Source organism: Euprymna scolopes, chromosome 3 (assembly GCF_053919585.1).
Source record: "Euprymna scolopes isolate OS-2025 chromosome 3, ASM5391958v1, whole genome shotgun sequence".
NCBI lineage: Eukaryota > Metazoa > Mollusca > Cephalopoda > Sepiida > Sepiolidae > Euprymna > Euprymna scolopes.
The window spans coordinates 61,808,737-61,820,527 of record NC_136484.1 but is presented as its reverse complement, the minus strand read 5'-3'; positions in this window follow the sequence as shown (position 1 = coordinate 61,820,527).

Genomic DNA, 11,791 nt, shown 5'->3' with positions numbered 1-11,791 from the left:
TCAGATGGAATCATTGTGTCTCTGCCCACTATTGCCAAGTGCTGTTCGGAGAGAGTAACTGCTGAGCAACCATACTTGTGACAACATAAATCAGCTTCATGTAGTACTTTCGATGATAGCAAAAAATACTAAGAACTTCCACAAACTGACAACATCATAGACTAATATGTGTGGGGCGTATTTGAGAAATAAAAGATCAATACCGCCCTCCAGTATAAATGTCGTGTTGGAATGTCTCTCGAAAGACACTGTAGAGGCCATGTGCTTCAGGCTCCGAACACGACTGGATGAAGAGTGTGGTTTAATGCGTCTGAGCTTTATCCGACAAAAGATTCTCAAACAGATGCATTTTTTAATATGGAAGATACGTAAATTATGAGCCAATATATTAGTGTTTTCCCTTGCACTTCAAGAAGAGTGTCAATCTTTGTTTAAACACTTTGTATCTATTTTCCATAACCCTTATATTTTCAAGATTTGTATAGGATTTGATTCTGAACCTACAGACATACACTTTTTTAGTAGATGTCGTTAATAACTTCGCCATAGAGCGTACTGTTAAATGGTGGTCGGTTTTGCAGAAACAGCTCAAACTAATCTCTTCTTCCTGAACGATACGAGTCTGTTTTAATCTGATTAGCAAACGAGGGAGGCGTTAAGCGACAGATGCGCTAAAATTACGATAATGCCATTTCCTGTAAATTGAAAAAAAAATGTGATAAATGAAATGACCAACCATCGTCAGCGGAAATTCAAAGTTATTGTTATAAAACAAAGGGAACACTCTTTGACAATCACTAATGTTTATATATATATATATATATATATATATATATATATATATATATCTAGAGAGAGAGAGAGAGAGAGAGAGAGAATAGATGACAAGAAGTTATATTCCAAAATTGATGATGTTGATCATCTTATAATTTATTCTTTAATTCAGTTGACTTATACAATTCTTGACAATATCTGGTTATTATCATATCAATTAATAAATCTATTTTGCCCTTAACTCATCAGAAGAAATAGTAACAGTCAATCCGTTAAAAGGAAATAAAGTGCGTTTTGACATGATTAAAATCCAAAAATTGGAGGAGAAGCTGTAAATGCCTTATAATCTGTTTCCATTACGTCATCCCGAATTTTAGAAATAAAGTCACTAAACCCAATATATATATATATATATATATATATATATATATATAGATATGTTGCCATCATTCACACTGGAGACTAAAGGATCGGTTAAAAATTATGTGCTTTTGAAAGAAATAGTTTCGTTTTTTATTAAATACTTATTGTATTCCTACATGTCAACAAATAGGAAATAATATAGAAAAGACATAAACATTTATATATTTTTATATTGTTTTTTATCTATACATATATATATATACATATATATATAGATGTTACATAAGGGCTGTCCCCTTTTCATGTAAGTATAAAAATAGGGAATTAGTTAAATGTAAAAATGAAATAGAATAGACGAAATTCGAACCTCGTAATTTAGGTTTAGAAATAGATTACGAGAGAAAATTAGAAAATGGAGTGTAAAAACAAACCATTGTTTAGCTTAGAGATAAAATAGTTTTTAGAAAAGGAATGTGCATTTGTCAATTCTGTTATGAAATTGAATTGAGGAATGCAACTATAGGATAATTTAATAAACATGTTTTTAACATATTGGAAATATAGGTTACTGGAAATATAGGTTAAAATTTCTTTTGTAAACAAAGGAAAATGTATTGGACACGCATTTTCAGAACACGTGAAAGAAGACACATGTTTTAACATGTGTATGACGTCATGGAAAATGGGAAGTTCTCGATATAGTTAGAAACTTTAGAGTTAAGCAGAGAGAGTCTGAGGGATAGACGACAGTCTGGAGTCCAGAGATGGACAGTCGAACGTCTGGAAGCGAGACGGTCACCTTTGAAACATAGAATGTAAAACTTTGAATTCCTGACTAAGAAAACCACCGATCGGTCCATGGAAATAAACGCGTCATGTGCTTTTATAAACGTCGTCTTTGTGTTGTAATTCTACTAAAAGGTAAAGTGAAATTGTCATTATATGTCTTATATATCCTATGTTTTAAAATGTCTTCACATACACAATGTCTCTACATCTCATATCTACAATGTGAACACTAAGACTGTCTCAACACTGTCTCCTCACTCTAAGAGCTTCTACTACACTTCTAAGTATGAACATTTTATATATATGAATCTCTTCATAACACGAACACAGAACGCAACATCTCTCTTAATAAGACTCTCTAAGACTCACTTTTAATAAGACTTCCTCACAACGAACAATAACAACAAGAAAAATAATAATAAGAATAATAACAATGAAAACTATATAACATATATATATATATAAATAAATATATATATATATATATATATCTGTGTGTGTGTGTTTCTGTGGAAATATACTTTATATATATGTAATATATAGCAATCCTTATTTCAGTGTGGTTGCAGAGCGGTGTAGTGAGTGAATGACAGAGGACTATGTTCCGGGGTTCATGATATTGACCATCTTGTGGTTTGTTCCTTTGGTTCAGTTGACATTTACAATTCTTGACGCCGTTTTGAATTTTAAATTTTATATCATCTCATCTCTTTATTCCGCTTTTATTTTATACTGCATCAATCAATATCCCTGATCTTCTTTCTCTTTTCTTCTGTGTGTGTTTATTAACAGTCGTCAACAACGGCGACTAGAATATAAACAAAGGCCAGATAACCTCTCCCACTAAAGCACCCAGGGAGTGAAAAAAAACACACCACAGAATCGCTTATAAAAAATAAATAATTAAAATATATATATATATATATATAGTTAGTAAGTTATAAAATATATATGGTGATTAAGCTACACTGAATATTCCGCATTTCATCCACTCTAGGACTCTTAAGGCTTATGCGCCGTTTATATATATATATATATATATATATATATATATATATATATATATATATATATACAAAAAGAGGGAGAGAAATTATTGTGAGTTCCAATAACAGAAACGGGACAACTTTACTCACAAGATATTTAAATAAAATGTTCTAAATGTAAGCAAACTAGTTATCAATAACTTACGTTAACCCCGTAAAATTAAGATAATGTTACTCATTTGAAAATAGTCGTCCTCGAATTTTGTTTCTATACATCTAATGTCGTTTTGATTGTTAGGAGGTCTGTTCTGCTCTCTGTCGTTTTACGCCTTTGTTGTATTTGTTATATTTTTATGTTTATGCCTTTGTTGGGGTCTTGAAGTGCTGTGCATAATCTCAAGTGTTTCTTTATGTAGGAAATATTTCAAACCCTTATATTGTTGCCACCAAATCAAGACGTGGGAACACCCTCTGATGGGCGAATTAAGTAGGATTTCTACGCAGATTCCTCGCAATCAATTTAACGAATCATATATTTTATTATATCTCCTTAACACAAAAACTCCCACAATCAATACGATAATTCTGAAATTGTTTGAGTGGCACTTAGTAGCAAATCATTTTTTGAAATGAGATCAAGGCTTCAATTTCATTTAGGTGTTTCTGTTTTACAACATTTTGGGGGGCATTTTAAACCTACAAACAATTTTCAATTGGACACGGTTCATTTATAACATTAATTAAATTTATTTTTTATACGATATTTCATCGCTTACTAAGGCCAGAAGCCTAAGTCAAGATGCGAATTAATAAGTGTTAGGTAGATGGCAAGACATAGTCTATGATGGTGGAACTGGGTAGGGCTTAATTATTTAAAATGATGCGTCAACAAGCATTTATTTACATGAGATTTTAATACGACTGTATCATCGCTAGCTGGGAAGCGGTTACACAGCACTGTGTTCCTCTAAAGAGCAATTCCAGGAAAAACCTCTCCTCATGGAAGTTTCGTTTAGCTTCAGTCACGGATAGAGAGTAATGCAAATTGTTAACAGTTGTCGCGCTGTTTCCCTTAGAAGGGAGTTAAATTCCGATCTTAACAGTATTAAAGCATAAATAACAACTGATATAATGATATTTAAATTCAGCATAGTCTTTCGTATAGAATTGGAGGGTATTCATTAGACATGTACCAAAGAGTTCGATTTTAATATACAGGCAATTGCTAATTATTATAAGTTTACATCGAATTATGTAAGTAAAACGTCTGTGTATATTGGAACCACACAAATATTGTTCAAAATTACGGTAACAAGAAAACATAAGCATTATCTTTTCTTGATTAATTGTTAATTAAACCAAACAACGGCTGTTGGGCGCAATTTTAGTTTACTGCAATATACATGTCTAGTAAAATACATGTCTAGTAAAATACATGTCTAGTAAAATTTCACGAAACTGAACACGTTCTGCTTTCGATATCTCGTAATCTCGATCGCAATATCGGCCTCTAGAATCAAATGCACCAAACATTTATGTTATTTTTTTTCTCTTTTCCCCGCAAAACTCAATCATGTCCTGCAAAGCCCAAAAGAAAAAAAAAACATTCTCGTATTATTTGTATGCTTTCAACTACTTTGCTCATCTTGAATGTTTCCGTTGATCCAACCTCTGATTTTCTCTAGAAGTATCTTGTCGAACTCGATGATCTTTCTGCCGAACTCGGGAATTTTCATAAAACTTGGAACGGAATCATTTATTTAATTCATAGGAATAGCATGCTTTCGTTCTGTCCGTTCTGGCTGGATCGAAATCCTAAGTACTTTACAATTGTATTTTCGATTTCCCACACTAGAGATTGAACATTCAACTCTTGCTCCACGCGGACTTGCGGACCCGTGACGCAGCGGTTAGAGTACCTAAAAAATTAGTTGTCAAAGTTACATTCTTCTGAAGCTTGATAGTTTAATCATCAGTGCGATAATTTTGTTAGCATTCTTTTCTCCAATATTTTTCTATTAAGAATGCTTTCTAAAAGTATACCAGGTACTTACAGGAAGAACCACAAGAAAGCTGCAAACGTCCTAAGTTAAATCGTTTCCGTGAAACAAACTGGATTCGAACTTGGCACACCCAGGTTGTCAGTTTGTGCTGTTAACTACTTAGCTACTGTCACCACTCTGATGTTGTGGATCAGCTTCTGGCTTGTTCACAGTGGCCACAGAGCGTCCGGTGGACTCTATCGACGGCTTTCTTAAAATCAATCAAGATACGCAAGGTGTCTTTTGATGCTGACTGTGCTTTTCACTCAGAGCTGTCAGGTTGTATATCTACTCTGTGGTGCCTTTATTTGGGCGGAAACCTGCCTGCTATTCGGCGATGATCTCTCCCGTCTGTGGTCTCAGCTTGGAATAACTTATGAAGCTGATTGAACTGTAGTTTAGGAAGTATAAGATAATTCTTTTCTTTGAGATAGTGATGCTAAATGAATGGATCCATGTTATAACACACTCCCCTGTCTGCAAAATCCTGTTGCAGATATTGTGAGGATGTCACTGCTTCTCTCCGTGTTGGTTCAGTTCTACTAGAAGTTTTTTGGTGCCTTGTTGATTTTCCTTTTTTTTACCGATTTAATTGCTGTTTCTACTTCCTTACGTAGAATTGGGAACTGGTTTTCATTCGATGAGCAAGTACACAGGGATCGTCTTGTGTGTGATGTTGTTAGAGTTCGGACATTATCTCGCTCATCTACTTGAGATTACTTTCTCTTTTGTTAAGCAATTCCCTTACACGTTTCAGATGTTATTGACTGCTACTGTTTTTGTTTTTCATACTCCCTTCAATTTCTGTACCTTTTGCCGCTATCTATTCCTTCTCGAGCCTCCTTCATATATATCCTGGGTTTACTTATCGGTACCCATTTGCTCCTGTAGTGTTCTTGATCTTCTTCAGGTCTTCTCTTTTATCATACATATTCAGGATTGCATCTGTAACCCATAATCGTGTTTTTCGGCGATATTTTGCTATGTGTTTGCTTGCTGTCTTAATCATCACTGCGTTGAACCTAATAGTCATCATTTCAGCATATTCATCATATGTCAGCAGTGGTGAGAATCTCCCTCCCGTTATCCCTTGGAAGGACTTGCATATTTGGTCCTACAGTCTGTATAGTTTGAACCTGAATCTGATGTTCGTTGTCTTATTGACCTTCAGCCGAACTCTGAAGTTTAAGGGCACGGAGGTCATGAACACTGCCCATGGCTGCACCTAAGAATGTCGTCATCTTGGCTCTCTTCATATAAGATCGATACCGGTTCTACACCAGCCCCCCATTTGGTGCATGTCATATCCAGCATCGAGATGATTGATGTTTGTCGAGGGTATTGATGATCACCGTGTTGTTGTAGCTAACAAATTCTTGCATTTGGAGATCTCGCTCATTGGTGGTCGCATTACACGGTATTTGCTCCAGACTTTCAGTGTGCTCCCATGCATTTTAGCGTAATAGTCTTCCTGAATTATGAAAATCTCATTCTTACCGACCTTATCGATGATTCCATGTTGTTGGTTCTTATATTTACTCTATACCTCTGTATAATTTGGATCCGGTCTTAGTGCGGAGGCTTGATTTTCTCTGATGTTGAATGGGGCTGCTGTTTATTGGCCAGATCTCTATTAACGTGCTGTTACTATTCTTGTTGACAAACATTCCTACAACGTTGATATGTTTGTCCTTCCTTCGCTATAGTAGAGCATATGCCCCGCGCCGATATGGTTCGCCGTGTTCTTTCCATCTAATTTCACAAAGACCTACTAAGTGTAAGGTATTCCTGTTCAGTTCTTATAGCATTTAGTACTGTTTGGGGCCAGAATTATTGAATTATCACTTGCGATGGTAACTGCCTCACTTTCTCTAATCTTTTATTTAGAGGTTCGACCACCAGTACATTTGTCGTTCTTGTTCTCATGGCACACAGACGGCCTTATTAACAGCGGCGACCGATCAATTATATTAATTGTTGTATTGTCCATTTCATGTAGCCTGTCTTGGTCAGAACCAGCCTGGCGACGCCTATTCCTCTCACACCAGATCATAGCTGATAATTTCCTACTCAGGATTCACTTTGATATGTAACACTTGACCGTTAGCTCATCTAATAAGTCCTTCGCCCTAGCCGTTAACCTTATCGGCGAGGTTCGTTCACTTAGTGATACAGTGTTAACACCACCCTCTCACATGGTTCAGTTCGCTTGATGAAGCGACCTTTGGAGCTACATGCAATAGATTTAAGAGATTCGGTGAAAACCAGTTATGTCCGTCCAATCCACTAGTGTTTACGACGAAGTAGTGTGCAGCAGTTAGGCACTGAGGGTGCTAGCTCTATACAATACACACTTCAATTACGGACATATTTCCTATTAAATAAAACAATTTTGACGTCTGCGAGTAACGTATTGCTTATTAGATTATCGAGTTGGTTTTTATCAGTGTGCTTTCCAACAACTTATTGTAAACTACCGAAAGATATCGGTGCGACCTTTGGTCAGGTTCTGTAACAATAACAACAACATCCAATGTGTACTTATCAAAGGTATATTGCCACGAATAGAAGGACACGCACACCTGAAGTTGTTTCCTAATTTTATTAATATACAGAATAAGTACAAAGTAAAACAGCAGTAAAAGAAATGTTATCAAGCGTAAATAGATATTCTGCAGATTGCCGAGCGCAAATTACTTCTGGCTCAACCTGCAATTTCAAAACGTTAAAAATAGCAATATATAATAAATATAAGCCTTAAACTTCTCTACTATTAATCATAAGCTTAACAACTCATGTCTCTAGCATTAAATCATAAAAAGCGGGAAGGGTTTGGGGAATAAATCTGAATAATTATTTGAAAGGGCAAACTCGTCATGATGAATTAGTCAATTACGGACAATAAACCGATTCAAGATAACAGCAGCCGATCCGTCGTTCAGGTGTATGTTATGCCATTGTTATAGGGAAGGAGATTTCAATATAGGCAAGTGACATTCTTCGGTGTGTGGAAATCAGATAAATGTAGAATTCCCTGGAACCTGGAACTTTATTAAAGCGTTGATGAGGAAGGTGGTGGTGGTCAGAGTTAGAAACACCAAAATAGCAGCAATTTGTATTGGAGTCTTTGTGTTGGTCAATAATGGACAATCGGTTTTGAAAAGAGCTACTGGTGCAACAATGGAAGGCTTGGAATGAATGGCATTCCCGTGCCATTGTTATTAGCTAACTTCTCAGCTTAATGGAGGGTGGAGCTGGAGAGAAAGAGAGAAGAGAGATCAGGATCGAAAGACGAGGAGACATAGAGAGAGACAAAAAGAGAGAGAGAGAGTGAGGGAGACATAGAGAGAGACACAGAGAGAGATGGCGATAGAGAGAAAGAAAGAGAAAGGGAGACAAATATACATGTATAAATAAACGTTTATTCACACGCACGTATTCGTTCTATAAAGCATTTAAAAAGAGATGTGGGTTCAATCTCAGTCTGAAATACTTGTCTGTACAGCCACATTGATTAGCCCTCACACTTCTATAAAAATGTCAGTTAATGACTATATTAAGGCGCTAGTTTGCCAATGTGTACTTATCAAAGGTATATTGTCACGAATAGAAAGGCGCGCACACCTGAAGTTGTTTCCTAATTTTATTAATATACAGAATTAGTCCAAAGTAACACAGTAGTAATTTCGTAATGTGGAACGGAAATTAGCCAGTTGCTATTAGAGACAGAGAACTTATACGTAACTTCTCGACAATTTAAATTATTTATAAACAGTGGTCAGATATGGCATAGAAGTTACTCAGAATCATATCCTGGTCAAGTTATGAAATGGGATCAACGATGCTACAGAAGTAACTTAGAATAATATTCTGAATTTCAGAGCAAAAAGAAAATTAAGTTCGATTCTACGAGAGATGCATGAGTTCCCATTTGGTGCTCTCTCACATGTTCTAGTCTTATGCTGAGTTTCATGGATCCACAGAATATTGGTGTTGACGCAATTAGTCGGAATCTTTCGAATGTGGATTGTTCTTTAAGTAATTTCAAAACAAGAAATCTTAATTTATTGGAACGCAGGTGATTGTTTCCTTTCTGGTATTCAAAATTGATAATACACTATCTATGAAAAATTAAATTACTGACTAAATTCTATGAAATCAATACCTTAGAATTATATCTAGATAAATAGCGAATACGGACACCGGTGAATCGTACGGTTTCCCTTGATTTTCAACGGACTCTGTACACTATGCATACAATCATTAAACAATATATACGGTGCGTACGGTATTTGAGGACACTTTAAACACCTTTAGAAGAAGAAACAAGAAAAGAAACTATTAAATCGTTGGAATTTACAATTTCTCGTAACAAAACAAATAAATATGATATCAATCTACGTTTTATTCTGTATACATCCTCCTTCGCCTTCTATCACCGAATCAATTTGTGTTCGAAAGCGACTGCAAACGTTCGTTGGGTAGCCTTTATGTATGTCCTCTATTTCTCGAGCCGTTGCTTTTATCAGAGGAGATTTGGTGTTCTGAGGTTGCCTAATAACTAGGGCTTTGGCAAGAGAATACCCTTTTCATTGTTTTGACTCTCGATAATATATCTGACACAGTTAGACACAGTCAATCAACCGAGAACCATATCACTCTATATAAAACCATATAAAATATTAACGGATACACACTCGAGAGTCAAAACAATGAAAAGAATATGCTATTGTCTTAGTCCTACTATAAATTCCTTTTTAACGACGTTTCACGAATAATAAACCAAAAGATAACTTATTTTATAAAATCATGAATATTTACAGGTGTGCGTTTTTATGCATATATATATATATATATATATATATATATATATTTATATATTATATATATATGTATACATATATCTATACATACATATTTATATATATATATATATATATATATATATATATATGAATACTTCATTTAATTACATAAGCCTGATGAACTCTAGCTTGGATTATATACAGAATATTCTATGTAGCTTAATTTCCATATGTATTTTATAACTTACTATATATATATATATATATATATATATATATATATAATTATTGTTATATTTATATATATATATATATATATATATATATATATATTTCACATATATATATATATATATATATATATATATATTTCACATATTTTACTACTGTAAATAGGTCGTTCATATCGAGGGTTTAAAATAGTGTGCCTCCTATTTGCTTTATAAAAGTGTTGCGTGTTGTATTCAAGCTGAAAACAAAATTCGTTTATCAGTGAACTGCAGGTTTAACCACATGTTTCAGTGTAAACAACGAGTACCGATATAGTGGTTATCGCAAAATCTGGCATATGTGCATTTTAGGTTCAGAATCTCAGTGCCATATACATTCTCTTAGTGTCGCTTTTATGAAAATGTAGGTGATCCAAGCTCTATTGGGACAATATTGGTGCATTGTATAATAGCGTATATATCTAGTGTCCTTAACTTGTGGGTGAAAATTGTTATTTTATGAGTTCAACTAGACAGAGAATAAACTCTACTTTAAAGTAAACGGAAATATCCGACATTTAACGAATAATATGTCACTGTTGATACATTGCCCATTCATATAAGCATTTAGACTTTTCTTTTCTACCAAGACTTTACCAATTCCTTTATGTTCTTCTTCCAGTGACTTACCTGCTTCTTTTCCCTTCCTCTGCTAATGCATCTAAGAATATTGTGCAAAAACAAGTAAGCACGTTTCAGTATAATGTAAATAGATGACATTATTCTCTGTGTTGTTAACATGGAATAATTTTTCTTTGGATAAATTGCTTTATTCGAGGTTTGAAATCAATGCATGCTATGTTTTGTACCATTGCGTTGACCGTCATATGTTTTTTACAAAGAAGTCAACAATTATCCAGGCCCGGAGTCCACTCGAGGATAAAGGTTAAAGAGTGTTCGGTACTCAATGGGAAAATATAGTAATTATTAGTAGTGAAAACTTGGTAAATTGGGTTACTTAAGGGGGACGGCTCATCAAGACCTTGTTTGCGTTGGACTTGGAGACGACCATATTGTAGTCAGCTGGAAAACAGGAATACGGAAGAGAGTTTCAAAGATGTGTAGTTCTAAGAAAGAAACTTTTCTCATGAAATCTATGTTTAGGTTAAGGCACAGATAAAGAGTGTCTGAAATTATTGATAGTGTTTTCAGTAGACGAGTGTTTCTCCTGAATAGTTGACAAGTGACGCACCATACATTAGAGATCAGACGAGCACTTGTCATGAAAATAACGATAAAGCAGAGACAAACCCGCAACATCTCTTCTGTGAGAAAGAGGTTGCAGGGAAGAGAAAAGGGACATCCACTATTGGCTACGAAGTCTATTTTGAAAACTGTCAGGGGAGGGAGGATAAGTCTTTCTAGCAGCTCCTGCCCAGATGTTGCAACAATACTCCATCTTGGACGTACCTGGCTCTTATATAGGTAGAGAATTGTATCAGCAGTATTGGATCGATGGAAGGATCCCATCAATTTTCCAGCGACCTTGGCAACATCATGTTTTTTTTCTTTTTATCCTCTAATATATCTTAGAATCCAACATATTTTTTAGATGCATATCAAATTCAGTTTACTTAAACGCATTATGTTTAACTAACATTCCTCGTGGTATATTTGAAAGTTAGAAACTGTTCTTTCATTATATAATTTTGTTCATATTTTTTTAAATTTCTCTAATTATACATTTTCAGGTAAATAGTTCTTGATGTTCAGTGCAAACATATACACTAGAATCACATACAAGTTCGTATCAGCCAGCATTT